General features: G+C 45.5%; 1 long non-coding RNA gene across 2 annotated transcripts in view; it reads right to left on the bottom strand.

The window, feature by feature from the left end:
• LOC308062063 overlaps positions 1 to 17,486 on the bottom strand; it is a 77,399-nt gene extending 59,913 nt beyond the window's left edge. For both annotated transcript variants that reach the window (XR_013927459.1, XR_013927460.1), the window contains exon 1: positions 1 to 17,486. This exon is cut by the window's left edge. This is a non-coding gene — a long non-coding RNA (uncharacterized lncRNA).

Raw genomic sequence — 17,486 nt, 5'->3', positions numbered from 1 at the left:
TCCTTTGCCCTCTATATTTAATAGAGAAATGTATTTCAGTATGAGAAGCTTTTCTTTACTATATTTTCTCTTTCCTCAGTGAAAGCCATCATTGCCCCAAGGAAAAAAAAAATTATCTTTCCAAGTGAATGATGAATCAAAGGTCTCAAGTCTTCTCTTGTCCACAAAATCCACTGACCTCAGTCCAGCTATTTATTGTCCCTAGCCTAAGAGAGAAATCATAACAGCCCTGATTTTCTTTTGCTTGTGCCTAAGCCTAAGTTTTTTGCCTATGAGTAGGCACATGCCATATTGTGCGCCAGGTAAGCTGGTTCCTCTTCCTTTACTTCCAGCTTAACCCAGCATAGTGAGGGGAACTCACCATGCAGGGATGGTAGTTTTGGATAGCAGAATTCCCAGTCTGTGTATTCAAGGTCCATATAAAAAATCACAGTGAGGCACTGGAGCACAAATGAGGACAGCAGATACATTTGTTTGTTATTACTGCCTGCTGCTGCAGGAATTAAAGGAAAATGCCATATAATTCATTAAGAACCCTTTAGGTAATGCTTCCACCACAAACAGGGCAGCACCCTGTTAAAAATGACCCCATGGCTCTTAGGCTGGAGTGGGATTACATCTGACCAGCTTGGAGCACTTGCAGAGGTTGGCCATCTTGGCTCCTGTCAGGGAAGATACAGCTTCAGAAGTACATTGAGTGGGATGTCTGCTGAGTCTGTGCTTCCTTCATAGTGCATCCATCAAAACCCTTGTAACTGAGTCCTTCCTGAACCCCTTCCATGGGAAGAAAGAACAGGAAGAAAGAACCCTTTGAGGTAGGCTCAGACTGGAGTCACAGGCTTGGCCGCCCGTGAGGTTAGGGAGGCTGAGGACCAGCTTCAAATGTCTCTGATTTCAGCTGGAAATACTTCATGCCTTGTGGCACACCTCACATTTAAACTTATTAGTCCTCTGTCATGGGTGGTGCTGAGGTGCAGATCCAGAAAGACTGGCCAAAGCCCCTTGCCAGAGCGCTGAGCACTGTAGGACAATCCAGAACCACAGGGAACTCTGTAAAGAGTGTCTGTGGGCTGAAATGCCAAAATAATCATTATTTTATCACCCATCTGTTAAGTCCTCTACTGCACAGAGATCAGCTCCCAGCCATTACATTGCTGCCTCCCCCCAGACTGAATTTGACGGGACATGTGGGCTTTACTGCTAACAAGCCACGTCTCCCTCTTTCTGCCACGTCTACAGTACTATCGATTTTGTTGGCTCTTTCAGACCTGACGATGCAGCGGAGAGGCCTTTGTTCACCTTCTTGCTGCATCCCTTGGGCTGACTGGCAGCACCGTGTCCCATGTTTTTTGCCCTGAGCTGCTCTCACAAATGGTTTCACATGTTGAAGTAGGAGAGGAAGCTGTTTCCTGCAAACAGATTATGAATTGAAATATTTCCCTGAGCTTCTGTTCACGGGATTTCTAATGTAGTGGGCATCAGCTTAGCCCTCTGATGAATCCAAGTCATTTTGTAAAAATGGCACCTTAGTGTTGCATATATATTGCCCCTCTACAGCTTCCCTGGCATATTTATTCAGTTTACTAGTCAAAACTAGTTTCATGCTACACTAAGCCCAGCAGGGTCAACACCTAACCTATGAAAATCAAGCTGTCTCTTTCCTCTCTGCTTCATACATCATCATCAACCAAAGCTGGATAATGGAAAGCAGTTTTTGATCCTGGAATAATTATTGCTACTGCTGCTGCCTGGGAAGTGGCAAGAAGAAAGACAAAAAAGGGGAACCTGTGAGTTTGCAGTGGTTTGATCCTGCATATCTGGGGGGGGGGAAAGCAAAAGTGCAGTGTGGCTTGTCATATACCATGAGGGCACTGTGTGGACAAGGCCTGTGGGTGCCTGTGGTGAGGCTGCAGGTGTGGCTGTGGCTTGATGCAGACATGCAAAACCGCAGCAGCACAGAGAAATTGGAAGAGCTGCAACCCAAGGGTCATGGCAGTACGATCTTTCATGTTCTGAGGAAATCTAGAATACAAAACCCTCTAATCAGTGGGCTTCTTGGTTGCAGACAGGAAGGAAACAAATACCAGAAGCCCTGGAGAGAGGATTTTTGTGTGGTATTTGTTCCAGACTTCTGCGACGAACCCAGGAAACTGCTGCTAACCAAGATCAGGTAATGACCTTTCAATGGATCATCTGGGAGCAGAGGTGACCCTGGTGCTTCAGCCATATCCTTCATTACCTCTGAGCTAAAAGCTTCACACAGGCTGTGAAACATCTGGGAAGGCTTCAGGAATAGCTAAAATGTTTGGTTGATGTGAAGCATGGGTAAAGGCCTGTCTGCACCCAATATGGGTGGGAGACGAAAGGAGTAAAGGAGTAGTTTAGCCTGCTCCTTCTCAGGGCTGCCAGATACTGAGCTTGCTCGGTGACCAGCGGAGAAAATCAGGAGTTGTATCTGGCTATCCAACTAAAAGTACGTAAGTCATGCATATGTTAATTAGAGCAAGTTATGCATTTTAAATTGATCAGTGTTTGCTCCACTGTTTTTCTCTGACTCTCCCTGATTCTCTCCACTAACAGCTCTAGGATGGTGGTGTGATCGCTCCCTTAGATACGGCAGTGAGCACCAGGGCTGTGGTTTGGAAATGTCTAACAGTTCATAGCTTTTCTAGGGGACCAGGAAACCCAAGGGCCCAGGACATCTGGTTCTGGCAGTATCTGCAGAAGTGGACACAGCAGCAGGGGTGGGTGAGGAAGCAGGGACCAGGGACACGTACAGATCCCCATGTAGATGCATACACTGCTAGTGTCTGCAGGTGTAACTGAGACAGTCCCTCTTTGGCTGACAAACCCAGCAAAAACAAGCTTTCCAGAATGACCAGATGCAATTCTATGGCTTGAGATTAAAAAATAAACAAACCCAAGCCACGGTAAGCAGGAGCTGAAACATCTCTCATCCTCTGCAAAGCAGGCACAAGAGGAGACTTGAAACACACACACACTTATTGAAGTTTTGAAATCATAATTAAAAGCATGCATTTCCATTGTGTGTCGTATGCTGAGATGCAGATTCAGAGCTGTGCTTACTCCTGCCCTGCTACACCTGCCCTGATGCATAGTGCAGCTCTGCAGAGCTTCGTCTCCAGTTGTCAGTTTTACGTATTGCTGTGCTTAACATGCGACTGGTGCTGCTCACCTGCCTTTCACTGGAACTCAGCATGGCCCCCCTGCTATTGATTAATTTGCGCTAATTAAAACCAGCAGTGTTTCTGCAGAAAAGAAAGATGTGTAAGTGTCAATAAATTATGGGAAATTTCACAGATTAAAGATTGCCAGCTTCTGCTTGAAAATAACTAAACAAATGTTAATGGCTCTTTCCAAAGAGCCCAAATTCACTAGCAGGGCTGCATGAATGGGCTCCAGCGCTCTTCTTCGATTTCAGTGTAGCTAACATTGACAGCGATGCTCTGTCTAGTCTGAAAGGCTTCATTTTTTTCAGCATAGGTATTTCTGTTTTCAAAGATAATTTATGCATTGCCATTTGCTTTTCTCAAACCGATGGGTCAAATCAAGATTCTTTAGTGCCAACAACAGGCAACCCTACAAAAATCCCAAGCAAATAAACACAGGAATTGTGACAAGCCATCAAGCCATCAGTGCTTGTTAGCAGCTGCTGGTAATAAACCTGCAGGAATGCAGGTGCTATAAAGGAAACTTTGCAAATCCGTAACAAACAGCTGGGGACAAACCTAGCTGTAAGGGATGAAGCTGGATTCAGGGACCTGAGGTAGTGGTAATTGAGAGCAAGGTCAGATATCTATGTCCCCATAGCTGGGGGCACAGACTGAGCGAGTAGGGAGCAGCCCGCCTGCAGGCATGGTTGCACTGTGACGGCTCTCTCGCACTTTCCTTTCCCTGCTGTGGTCTCTGTCCTGACCCCACTGCTCCCAGTTTTCAATACAGTACCTTTCCTTACTGCCAGGGAAGCCAGCAGATTGCAGGGGCAGCTTCGAGAGACACTGGTTATCAGGTGGAGCCTCCCAGTCTCTGCAGCTCACCGTGGACTGATTATCCTCAGGGCTTACAGATGCACAGTGGCTAAAATCCAAATGCACCAAAGTTTTGCAATTTGCTGGCAATTGAGGTTGCAGACAGCATCAACAATGGGCTTTTCAGCAGGGACAGTGCCCTTACTGATTTTCAAGTGGGAGGAGTGAATTCCCTGAGCACGAGAAGCATTATGAGGCCCGACGTGATGCCAGCGAGGCTGAGGATGTGGGGACTTGGCAGGGAGAGATGTGTGTTGTTCGTTACAGGGTTAGGTTTAATGACACCCTCTTGCCCTTGATCTTTGGAGCTGTGCGAGGGAGCAGGAAGGAGGGAGGAAAAGCTTAAATGTCAGCTCTGCACTGAGGTGGGTGAATTCCCCAGCATTAGTGGTGGCTGGCCAGGATGAGGTCCTGTCCTGGTGGGAATATCTCATCAGACATGCTGAGAGCAGCAATGACAATCAGGAAGCTCCTGCCAGTTGGCTTGGTGGGATTAATTAACTCCTGCATTGTCGCTGTCTCCAATTAACTCGGTGGCTGCAGGCTGGGCCCTGCTGGGTTTTGGTGGGAAAAAACCAACAGGGTGGCTTCAAAGGCTGCTGCGTGGGAGCTGCGTGGCAGCACGGGCAGGAGCTGAACTGGGGCTCGGCTGCACACATGAAAAGCGAAATGCAACAGACAGTAGATGGAAAAGTGGTACAAACATGATAGTGTGAAGTCTTGCAGTTGGGTGCTACATAAGTAAGAATTTCTACTGCAGAGCTAGGGAGGGAAAGGGGGACCCCTGCCCTTTGGAAATCTTTCCATTGAAAGACTCAGATTTATTGGTCAGTCACAACAGAAGAAATCCTATCAGAGCAAGTGTTCCCACAAGAAACAGGGAAGTATCGATGCAATTGTACAAGGCAGTAGTAAGACTGTGTATGGGATATTTTGTACAGGTTGTGATTACTCACAGTCAAGACAAAATATTTCAAACTGATAAAGGCACCAAAAAGAGGCATCTGTTGAGGAGAGGCTGTTAGCCTGGCATGATGTGTTTCAGCCTTTGATCTGTGGACTCCTGGGGTCAGAAAGTCTCTAGACCCTAAAAATGTCATCCAAAGCATTATTTGATTGCAGAACTGGGTTGCCACATGGACCAAGGACAGAGGCAGGACTGACTTCTCCCTAGGTAGTGCACAGTAGCAGACTGAGGGTGCGTTTTGCTCTGTGGCTCACACTGCATTTCACTCCTACTGAGGAATGTACATCTGGTCTGATACGTACCTTAAACTTTAATAAATTGGTCTCAAACTGTCCACTTCTATCACTGTCACCCATGAAGACCAGCATCTCAAGATACAAAAGAGTTTTCAAAAATGAGGTACGATTCAGTATTAACTAACACATGAAGTTTAACCAGTTGTTTGTTGCAGGAAAGACAATAAAACAAGATTGACAGTTGTAGAAATGTTTAGAGAGCCTTAATCTACAGAAACATCTACCACATATTTTAGATGACCATTGCCTGATTTGGCTAAAAACTCCAGAAGCTGCACTCAAGAATCCAGTTTATGAAAACCATGGACTCTTTATAACTAATCCAGTATCAAACTGTAGGAGGGTGGACAATGCTGCACTGTTAAACCCAGACATCTGGGATGGGTTCATTTCATCATTTCATTTATTCGGAGAACTGATCCACTCATAGGCTTATTTTACAGACTAGGAAGAATAAAAGTGCAGTTCATCTCATCCTAATACGGACATTAGGATGACTGCTTGTGTCTATCCTTGGCTATAATTGGAGCCTGGGGTGCCTTGCTCAAATGGAAATGTCTGCCTTGTAGAAGTGAGATGGATCCAACCTCTTGCATACAGAAATCAAGGGTCATATTTTTGCTTTCCTTCTCAAGAGAGACAAACCTTTTAGGCTCTTCCTATTCCAAATTGCTCAGCATTTTTCTAGATGAGTGCCTCTGCAGCGTTTCAGGACTCCCTTTCCAAGCGCCTGTCTGGCTGCCTGCCAGGGGCCAACAGGTATCCTCATGGCTGTCATGGGTGCTGCGCTTTTTCGCCATTCTCCCAGCTCTTGCGGAAAAAAATGTGAACTCTATTGTAGAGAAAGAGGAAGGCATGGCCCATGGAAGGGCAATGGTAATTCAACCCAGTAAGCAAGCAGCAGCACTGGAAACTCACAGGAAAGAAGCTATGTCACATGCATAGAGTTGTGTGTGAGACATTAAGCCACGGTCACTTGAATGGAGCATGAATATTCATGTTCAAAACAAAGCACATGCATTTCTTCCTTGGAAAACACACACCTGGGAGATTTCTCGGATGAAGTGGATAGTTTAGTGTGAACAAGGTATTTTTCATCCCCTCCCCAGGCCACTAAATCAAGATTTTGCTCTTCATCCCAAACCAAAAATGATCATATTTGTCTGGACTCCGAAAGACGGCAAGGTACTAGCAGGGCAGGGACAGGAGAAATGCCACAGAAGAGGCCTGAGGACAGCTCAGGCACAAGGTAAAAGAGCAGCCTGGCGAGTCTGTATAGGGGCACATTCTGAAAGGAGTTCAGAGTCCAGACCGGAGGGACAGAAGGTTGTGTTAGAGGTGAGCAGATTGTATGGTGAGCAATTTAGGTGGATGAAGAGGCAGTGAAGTGTATTCCTCAGGTGGGACGCCAAGAACTGGAACTGCAGAGGTTGACACTGGTCAGATGGGAAATGCATGGGGGTGTGGCATGAACCTTGCACAAAACCTGCTGTCCAAGACAATTAATCCCCTGGGAGCCATACATCCACTCACAAAAAAATTTAGACAAAAGAGAGTGCTGTGTCGGCATAAAAACCAGCCCCATTATGCATGGGCTGTTGGTTTCCCTTTATTGCCAGCTCCTCTGGATTCATATCAAGAAGTCTGGAAGCTGCACATCCCTAATGAAAAGCAGAAGATACTCATTATTAAATCTGAAATGTTCAAATGCAATTGGTTGCTAGCATATTTCAAGGTCTGTTTGAATGATCCCCATGCAGCAAAACCAACGCAATACAAACAACAATGAAGCGGCTCTGGCTGAACCTGGTAATACATGTGATTGTACCAAAACTTGTGCTGGATTTGCTTTTTGCTGTCTCCAATTGCTGACTCACCTAAGAGGTGAATTCTGCCCTCGGAGGCTGAGGGTAGCTTCTTAATCTGTTCTTTCCTCCTGAGCTTAGGTGGAAGCTTGTAGAAAATACTGGCTATATGTGGCTGACAATATTTGGCATCTTTGTCATCAGCCAGGCATTGAAGCGATAATGGAAGGGTAATAACTTCTATTATTGACTCAAGGAAAATTTTTGATTTTTTTAATCCCAGAGATGTCCATGTGTAGACCTGATGTGCGAGGTGCTATGTGCTTGGCCTTCACTTCTCCTTTCTGTGCTCAGCTCAGTGTGAGGATCAGGTTCTACTTCTTTCAGTGTTTCATAGCTGGAGACTTGAGGGCCTTTTTTTTTTTTTTTTCACTCCATTTTTTCCATGGGAGTCAGAGATGCCCCAGGACTATCAGACATTCTCTCCCTGGACTCCTCTGCATGCCAGGAAAAACCTTTCCTTTCATTAAGCTGGCATTTGGAAGCAGATCTTCTATGGACCTCTGCAACACCAGCTCTCAAACTATCCCACGAAGCCCGTATTTCCAGCCAGGCTGTGGGTGACAGGGAAGTTGGGTGCTTGCACAATATTCCACTATCATGCCTTTAAGAACAGCTATATTCCTGCAGTGAGACATGCCTGAGTACTGAGCCACTCATGCTGAAAACAGACTGAGCTCAAACACAGGGAAGATTAAATGCAAAGTATTTACAATGTTTAACCACACAACAGAGTGGTAGGTGAAGAAAGGCAAAAAAAAAGCTACTTAATCAACAACCAAACATACAAAGTGTCTTTCCTCCTCGGTGTATTTAAGTTTCTCTCAGCTAGCATTACTGACTGGATGGATATGCAGCAAGGGCATGATGGTGCAGCTTCTCAAAATGTGGGACTTCTGAGGAAAACATAGTGACAATACAATCCAGACAGGCAGGTCTAGAGAGCACCAACAGACAGTTTCAATATTGCCTGTCTCTGCACACTGGGAAGCTTTATTCATGAAATGCCTCTTATTTTAAACTAAAACAGTGCCTATTATCTGGTCTCCAGACATCTCAGAACAATGTTTTTCAACAAAGCTGTAATCAAGAGTGCTGCACTTCTCCAGGCCTCATAGCTTTCCCTATTGCTGGAAAATTGGGGGTTGCTTTTTAAAGCGGCAGACTAGAAGCAGGGGATGTATTTCCACTTATCCCAGTGGGAACATTTTAGGTCTGAGTTACATTAGGAGAAATATTCTGAGGCTTCTTAAATTTTCAAGACACCGACCATTTATTTGTCATGAAAATTCTTTTCATGGTAAACCAGGAAAGGCAGTTTGTCTTGTAAATATGCAGATGAAACCCTTGTAGGCTGAGATTGGAGGAGTGAGGCATGAAAGACAGCTGCCTTGGGTCTGCTGAGGAGACATGAGCAAGCTCTGACGTGATGCTGAGCTGACCAGAAACTGCATGACCGCATCAGGATGGCATTGGGCCAATGCTAATACACCGTGTTGACAGGTTGGGTTTATTTAGCTGCTTGGGCTCCGTGCCATGGTACTGCAGTGAGATGGGTGCTGGTCAGCCTCAAGCATGGGCAGAATAAGCCTGTGTCAGTGGGGAGGAGTACATGTGCAGCCCCTTTCTCCTCCCCACCACTCACTCACTCTAGGAGTGAAGAAATGTGTCTAATTTTCCTTCCCATGTTCTTAGTGCTTGCCAGTAGACTTGAAAACTGTCCATCTTTCCATTTATGCTTTGCACAACAGTTTGGATTTCATGGACAAGTAAATATGAGCTCTTTCTTACAAGCAGCAATACGTGCCTTCTTCCTCATCTTCTCAGCATTCAGCATAACAGTCCAGCAGTCAGCACTCACTAGTTGCAGAGCACTGCGTGAGGGTTAGAGCCTGGGCTTCCCTCGCCGCTCCTGAAATATAGGAAACATGTCCTGGTTGCCCATGTCTGAATCTTCAGGCTTGCATTGGAAAGGATACCTGACGTAGGTGGCTAAACAAAGATTTATGCAGAAAACATGGTCACTAAAGCTGGCTGAGCAATATGCAACTCCCTGCAAAAAGCATCAACAGAAGCAAAAAAAGTGTGGCTTTTTTCTAAATTCAGTATTTTAAAGGAAATTCAGACCCTGAAAAATCACAGCCACAAGCAGAGATATTTCATATTAATAATGTCCTTGTGGTATCTCATGCAAGTCAGGCTTTAACCACTTCAGGCTTTCACTGTGCTTGTAGGTGAGACCTGCTGATGCTCCTTCTCTGAGGGTTTCCTCGTCAGAGAGGGGAGGCAATGACCCCAGGACCTCTGCTGCGCCCCACCACAGAGGAAGCAGCAGATTTAGGGTGCTCAGTCCATGGTGGGGAATAAGAATGAGAATTGCTCTGACAGAATCCCCTGTGTGGCAGCATTTCCAAATTAAAGTATTTTAATAAAGACACAAACACACACACACACTGGGGATGGGACTTTTTTTTTTTTTTTTTTTTGGCTGAAGTATTTAGGGTTGCAGTCAAAATGTTTTCATTTTTTAATATTTGTTTTTCTGAGGAATAATTGAAGTTTTTGCTGCAAAGCAGATACTTCACACAATAAACATGTCTTTAAAAAAAAAAACAATTTAGAGGGAAAATTTTCAACCATCTGTCTGTCTGAAGGACTGTTGAAGAGGAATACCAAGGGTTTATGTAGATTTCTTGCAACTCTTTGAGACCCATTAGAAAGCAGAAGCTTTGGCTCATGTGAGAAAAGGTGAAGGGCACAGAAAGGAAAACAAAGCAACAAGGTCAAGTGAAATGCCACAGTCAAAGGTAGTTCTGAAATCACTATGAAAATTTTCAGTAGCCATTTTCTATCTTTCTAGTGTGTTTTTCCACATGCAGCAATGGGGTATTGCTGGCTCCCTTGGCAAGAGAAGAGACTACATTGCCACATTGCTGTGGAAAAGTACTTTTCTCCATCAACACTTTTGTTAGAATAAGCAGGACTATTTGTGCGGTGTGGTGCTTTTCAAAAGCAGGCATCAGCATCTACATCTGGCCCAAACAACTCGGTAGAAATTCCCCTACGCCATAAAGCTGTGGAGTTGGTTCAGGTGCGCATGCTCAGGAGAGAGAATAACAGCAACTGGTGGTTTTTCCCCGTGGCTGGCAGCCAAGGCGTTGATTATCATCATGAAAGCAAAGGATCAGCTCATCAGGGGCTTGTTTCTCTGCACAGCTAAGGAGCTTAGTGCAATAGAGGTTAGCTTGATCCCAGGCAAAACAGCCAAACCGGCTGGCAACGTGGGCTCCACCTCACCTCTCCTCCTGGGGCTCACCCCCTTTTTAACCATAAATCCTTAGCTCTGGACCCAGAGGCGGTAGGTGAAATGTTGGTAGACCCTTCTCCACCCTCTCTGCCAGGCAGCTTTATGTGGTTTAGCCCTTCCAAAAAAAGAAGAAGAGGAGGGGGGAATCACTAAACATTTTCTATTTCAAAACAGATTTCATCTTCCATAGAAAGTAATACTGTCTTCAGCCATGTGTAACTTATTTTTTATCCAACAGAGTATATGGGCTTATAACTAGATCCTGATAGGAACCCAGGTTTAAAACATTATTCACAGCAGGTTATTTGATCTTTATTTGCTGAATGCACTCAGCTGAATCCCTATCTCCAAACAATATGAGAAATAAAATGCTGGCCATGCTTCATTGGCCGGCCAGCTCATCTTGATTTGCAGAGACGACTACATCCCTCTCAGCAGTTTCAGAGACATACCATATCCCAGGCACCAAGATGCAGTTTTTCCTTCCTCTTTCCCCAGCTGAACACTTATCTTTTCTTGCTTTTCTTTCCCCCGCAATTAGGAGCTTTAAAAAACACTACAGACCAGCCTTTTCCTCTCCCTTCACCATATCTTCTGGGAAATTGTGCTTCCCACTGCGTATTTGGGGATGCTCTTTCAAAAACGCTTGCCATCTGTTCTTGAGCAGAAGGTCAGATGATGATAACCTGCTCAGGAAGTCACAGGGCTTCGTGACAAGCCTGGTCACCTGAGGAAAGGTGGGTTGTAGGAGGCTGTGAGACCCTGGCAAAACTACCAGTATATCATTTAATTAATGTGACTGCTGTGACACATCTCAAGGCTGACCTTGTCTCTACTACATCAACTTTGATGCAGCCCCTAGCTGTGCCACAGTTAAAGGTGGTCTTGGACATCGCAGGTGGCCACTGGGACTCCTTCTTTCAAGAAAACCCCTGGTGACTACAAACTAGATTCATTACCAAGCAGGATGGATAGGATAAAGCTTTCTTGTCCTGAAAGTGAAGCCAGAGCAGCCTGGGGACACAGGATGAGCTGCACGCAAGAAGGTCAGGTTCTTCATTCACTTTGGCTTTTGATAAGATATGCCTTTGAAAATCCTCCCTTAGATATTCCAAAGTAAAAGTCTCCAGGTTCCAGGACAGAGCCTAAGCACAAAATATGGTTCAGAAACTCCAGCACAGAGGGTCCTACTGTGTCAGGTCTTTGGGGATGGTGAACAAGTCCTTGGTGGACATCACTGTAGCAGGATGGTGTTGTTAAACTGATCAGCATTCTGCACTGCTATCACAGATACAGCAAGCCAGGGCCATTTTTCACACAAATATCAGTAGCTCTTATGTTTCCTTCCCTGGGATACATTTCAAAGCTCACTAGCCCATCACAGCTAGCTTCTCCTTCTTCCCTTTCGAGACACGTCAGGAAGCCATCTTGCTGCCAGCCAATGTGTAGGTTATGTTCGTTGTCCCTGGGTGAGCGCAGAGCAATGTCATTGACCCAGCTGAATGTTCCTTCACACAAACACAAATTAAAACCACCCCCTGTTGTCATTAACCAACTCGCTGTACCGTGCAATGTGGCAGATTTGGCCCTGTCCTCCTTCACATACAGCCTGGGAGTGTCACTGCGCTCTGTGGTCTGAGGGCAAATACTCAGGTTGTGTGTGGTTTTCTGGGGAAAGAGGGGGAGATCTGAGGAGGTGAGAATTACATGTCTCACTTTTCTTTCCCAGTAATTAACCCTGGAAAAGAGAAGAGAAAAAAGAAACACAAACCAAACAGTTAGGGATGCAGCTTTGCATGGCTGGATTAGAGTCACAGTTGGCCTATCCCCTTGGGAACACTACTCTGCTATTAATAAAAAGATAAACAAGCCCTTTTATTTATTTATTTTCCCTTCTCTCTCCACGTCCTTTGATTTCTCTTCTTCTGCTTCAGGGAGCTCTGCTCCCTTCCATTAGCTCTGCAGAGGGAGTGTTTGCTGCTCTAGGAAAGACAAAAATCAAGAGTGGAGGGAGTGTGGGAAAGAAGAAAGTGGGCAAAAATTATTTTAACCATTCCTAGCAATCACATCATCTAGCAGGACTGGCAGAAATGATGCCCTTCATTTATTCCTCTTCTGCTGCTGCAGCTGCAGGTCTCATTCCCAGAGGCTTCCTCTAACTCCCTGAGGCTACCCCATCTTTGCAGGTACCTGTCTATCCCTCTCCACCCCTGGGGGAAGCTGTCTGGAGACCCCTCGCTGGGCTGGAGACAGCCTTCTGGATTTACTGGGTCCATGTGGGAATAGGGGCTGTCAGGCAGAGTGTGAGGGGGAAGGGTTACCCACCGAAGAAAAACTAATTGCCCGCTTTCAGACAGGGTGATGCTCGTAGCTAAAGCATCAGCAGAGTGCAACAGATCTCAGCGGTTCAAGAAAACAGAGAGGAAAAGCATGTCAATCAGCATCAGGTTACTTGCTCTGGGGGCGAGTTTTGCCAATTTTGTGGGCAGGAATGGGAATGGTTTGAACTGTGGTAATTCTGTGGTAATTCTTTGTACAAATTAGGTGTTTGACTGAGTCTGAATTCTAAGCATTTGCCTTAAAAAAAATTCTAAATACCTGAAAAATATTTCACAAAGCTCCTAAATTAATGATGAAAACTATTTGTGAGGCTGCTTTGCTTGATCCTTAGAATGGGGGAAATGTAGATTAAATGGGAGAGCAAACACAGAACTAATGTTGGGCTACACACACACCTGGGCACACATTTGGGGGATCATCTCATCGTTTGAGAAAAATTTGGTTGCTGAAGGGGTAGGAATGGTTTGGAGATGATCAGAGTCGCTCATTGCTCCAGAGACATACCCAGCTTCAGCAACAAGCAACAGTCATGAGCATTGAGGTACCCGTGATACGAGTTGTCGCTGTGCTCTGCCTCTCCCCTTGGGCAGCTTGCAGAAAAGGAGGAGAAGATGCCTCAGTGCTGCTACAGGATGGTCGCACAATCACCCTTGCCAAGCCTGTGTACCAGCCTGACATGCTTTTTGCTGGTAAGAGCAGTTGCAAAGCAGTGAGGAATGGAGAAATATCAAACCGAACTGCCAGGTCACTGCAAGGGCACCCAAATGACAGAAAGGAATATCCCAGGGTCTCTACCCAGATACGAGGCCAGGCACTGCTTCATCAGGCACCTTTGCCTCCTGGGCCATCCCTCTAGCCTTCCCATCAATGCTGTGTTGAATTCTAAAAGATTGGGAAATTAAAGCACTTTCTGTGCCTTTTTTTCTCAGCGAGTGTGGAGCAGAGAAGGGGGAGCAGTGGCCAACACTGCAGCTGGGGTGTTAATGGCCACGTTAGGTGGAAAGGGGCAGCCAGACCAGAACCTGTAAAACCCTACCCAGGCTGCCCTTCAATTTGCTGTTACACGGAGTGAAAGATTTGAAAGTGTATTTCTGGGTAATTAATTCAAAGAGTGATTCTAATGGCTAATGCTGTCAGTTTTGACTGCAAGGGAGGTCTGGGGCTGGAGCAGGCAGTGAAGGGAAAGGAAAATGCTTTGAGGTCACAGTCAGATGTTAAAATATTTTGACAGCCCACATCCAAGAGTCTAACTTAATGAAAGGCTTTGGCCAGCACCTTCCAGAAGGTCTGAAACTGAATCCATTTATTTTTCTCCAGTATAGCATGCATGGCTTGGACAGTGGCTTGTCCATAAATCACCATTCTCCATTTCGTCAGCAATATTATCAATCATTCTCAGTGCCCACCAGCCTGCTCTCTACAGAAGCACCAAGTAAGAGGGATTCGGTGTCTTTTGAATTTAATTCCCAAATTTTCAGCGACATGTAAGGTAAGCTCTGCCTTCATCTCTACTGATTATAAAAGCCAGTGCAACAAAAGTCCTGCACTTGTGTATGGAAACATACCTGCTCTGTAGTGCTGGGGAAATGAAATTAGGAAGCTCTGTTTACGGTGGTGTTATCTCCAGCTGCTTGGAAAGATTTAATCAAACCACTGCAGCTTGCTGATGAGGATGTCCATAGCTTGTGAGTTTGGTTCCTCCTGCACTGCATATCCCTGTGGCATTTGCTAAACATCTCCATCCTACCCCAGCGGGCTTGGAGTCAAGCACAGCATTTGCAAAGGATTTGCTGGGGACCATTCTACTGAGGTTTTTCAAAAAAATTGGTCAGGAAGCTGGAAAGGCATAGCTCCTGGCAGTTGTGTTCACTGGCTTTCAGTGCTTGTTTGTGCTTCAGAGGGCACTCGGAGTAAGCAGACAGGGAAAGAAAACTTGTGAATGTAGAAAATAACTGGGAGGATATAAGATTCAAGTTTAAATTTTGAGACATGGTTTGGGTCAAGCCTTCTCCTTTTGACCTCCTTTGCCTGTTTCTAAAGATTAATTCAGTTCCTGCTATATATCAGTTCATCACTTCAGCATCTACTGTTCCTACACTTCTTGCAATGGAGTGTGTTGCTAAATTGAAAGGCACATCCTTCATTTCCTGTCCTATGCTTTTGTGCCAGACAGTAATGCACAGGAAAACCTGTTTTCAGCCTGGGGTGGCTGCACTTCAGGGTGGCTGAAGGGATGCCATGTGCCTTGACCACTTGCGGATGCAGTCACAGGGGTTGATGAGAGCAAAGCTGGCAGATTTCCACTCCAATTCACTGCATACATTTTGTTCAGCCCTCCAAAAAGCACAAAAGGAAGATGTCTATATGCAGACATGAACATACACAGCATTACAGGTGCCAAGATGTATGGTATAGACCACCACAGAATTTGGAGCACAGCCTCACCACCCTGGGGCTTCTCAAGTTTATTCTGCGTACCATGCTTGTGGGTGGTGGCAGAAGACATCATCTTCCTCTGCCTGTGTGCTTGGGAACTGGTGCATCACTAAAGAGACTCTGTCATTCCATAGATTAATTAGGTAGTGTTTGCCCTGTGGGCTAATCAGCTGTATGTGGGCGTGCACCTAGACTTACTGCAGGGCTAAATTAGGCATATGCCTTCAGAGTCCAAAAATGTCTAGAACTTCTGATCACGTCAATATAATTTATTTATTTATTTCAGTTCTGTAAAGCTTCTTACCCAACAATGAAGAAGGCTGCACACCTGCAGTCAGCCTCTCTGAACACATTTTTCATTAGAAGTGCTCCAGATTGGCAAATGAACAGCAGTATCTACATACATATACAATTACATTATCGCTTACACAATATCCATCTCCATGTAACCCAGGAAAATCAGTAAGTAACATTCCTGAATCAGCAGCAGTCATCAGTCCCTCTTTGCCATCAGTAAATAGGCTCTCACCCCCTGCCCCAGCCGAAGGATGCAGGCAACAGAAGGCAGATGCAGCCCTCACATTCCCCTTTGAGCAGCTGACAAAAATGCCTTTCTCCCCTCGTGTGATAATAGCGGCAGGGAGGGCACTGTCAGGGATGTGCTGCGTGTTCTGCCTCACTGGCCGGCGCGGGCTGCTCTTCCTTCACGCTCTGCTGCCGTCCAGCTCGGCACACAAGTTGCCTCCAGCAGCACTTGCCAGCCCCCTTGATATTTTGGACACCGAGTGCTGCATGAACAATAGGACTGCAGTGCTTGGGAGGGAGTGGAAACAGCTCTTCTGTCTCCTGGACTGACTGGCTCTTACTGGTAAAAAAAAAAAAAAAAAAAAAAAAAACAAACAAAAAAAACCCAACAAAAAAAAAACACCAGGGGGATTTCTTTTAGCACTTTATTGTGAAGGGATAGGGGGCATCTGGGATGGTTTCTCCCTCCCTGTTCTTTCTTGCCCACTTCTGCAAAGCCAGAGAAATCTTCACCTGCTGAAGGAGGAGGGTGTGAAAGCACACAGCACATTTTGCAAGTGTCCATTAAGAACATAAGGTACACCCAAGACTTCTGTGTTAACTCACACCCAGGCTTTTCACGGCCGTGGCGTGAATGCAAGTAATGTCAAGCAGAAGCACCCTCGGATCAGAGGCAGTCTGGCAAAGCTGGGTTTTACTGATGGGGGGAGCACGATGAGGAGGGCAGCTTTGATTCATTGCAGCCCCCAAATATCTCTGGGGCTTTGCCTTGCTCTGCAGAAGTCTCCCAGGTTCACTTGTTCCTGTGTGATTTCTTTCATCTCAGGTAGCAATCACACAGCAGCAGCTCCTGAATGATACGTGTTAAAGCTCAGACCTGTGGAATATCTCCTCTCCTCAGGAGCAGGCATGAAACATCAGACTGAAGAAACTAGATCAGAGGTGAAGACAGTTCTCCTTAGAGCACCAAAATCACCCAAGTTCCTGGAGGGGGTGGGTGTGTGGGTACAGAGCCTGGTATTTAATCCTTGCCCTACACAACGTAATTAGTGTAAGGGGGAGAGCACACAGTAATACAGTTTCAGATTCATTTTTATATGTTGTTTTCTTGCTAATTTTTCATTAGATACTTCAACAGCTGGTTTTTTTGTCATTTCAACAGAGGGCACTGGTATTTTTAGGCTCTTTTTTCCTTTGGGGAAACTGAGGCATAAAGCAATGAGAGGACTTGGCTGAAGTGGTCTGACCAGGGGCTGGAATCCCTATTTTCCCAATCCTGAAAACCCCAAACTGGGGAGTCCCCAACTTGTGGGCAGCCAGGTGAGGGACAGTAGGTAAAAGCAAAAAAGTGCAGCATAGCTATTAACTCCAATGCCTTTAAAAATAACCCTTTATCTCGGTGTCTGGCAGAACAGTCCTTACTTGTTAATGCACTTCCTTAAAACCACTGCCCTTAAACTTCTACCCATGCTGAAGTTAATGTACTGCCCTTTGCCACCTCAAGCGAGGCTGTGCTGTAGAAAGCTGTGCTGGGCTGATTCATGCCAAGACTGTATAATCAGGGATGGGGAAAACTTGGGAAGTGGCTCTTAGAAGGTACCTCCTGGGTTGAGAGCAACTTCTTTTTATGTTTGAAAAATACAGCATTTTTCTATTAAGAAAGGAGAAAGTTATGTCTGCAAAACTTCTACAACTTAAAAA

This window comes from Falco punctatus, assembly GCF_963210335.1.
Source record: "Falco punctatus genome assembly, chromosome: 4".
Taxonomy (NCBI): domain Eukaryota; kingdom Metazoa; phylum Chordata; class Aves; order Falconiformes; family Falconidae; genus Falco; species Falco punctatus.
The sequence above is the reverse complement of the archived record's forward strand: the minus strand, read 5'-3'. Positions and strand labels throughout refer to the sequence as shown.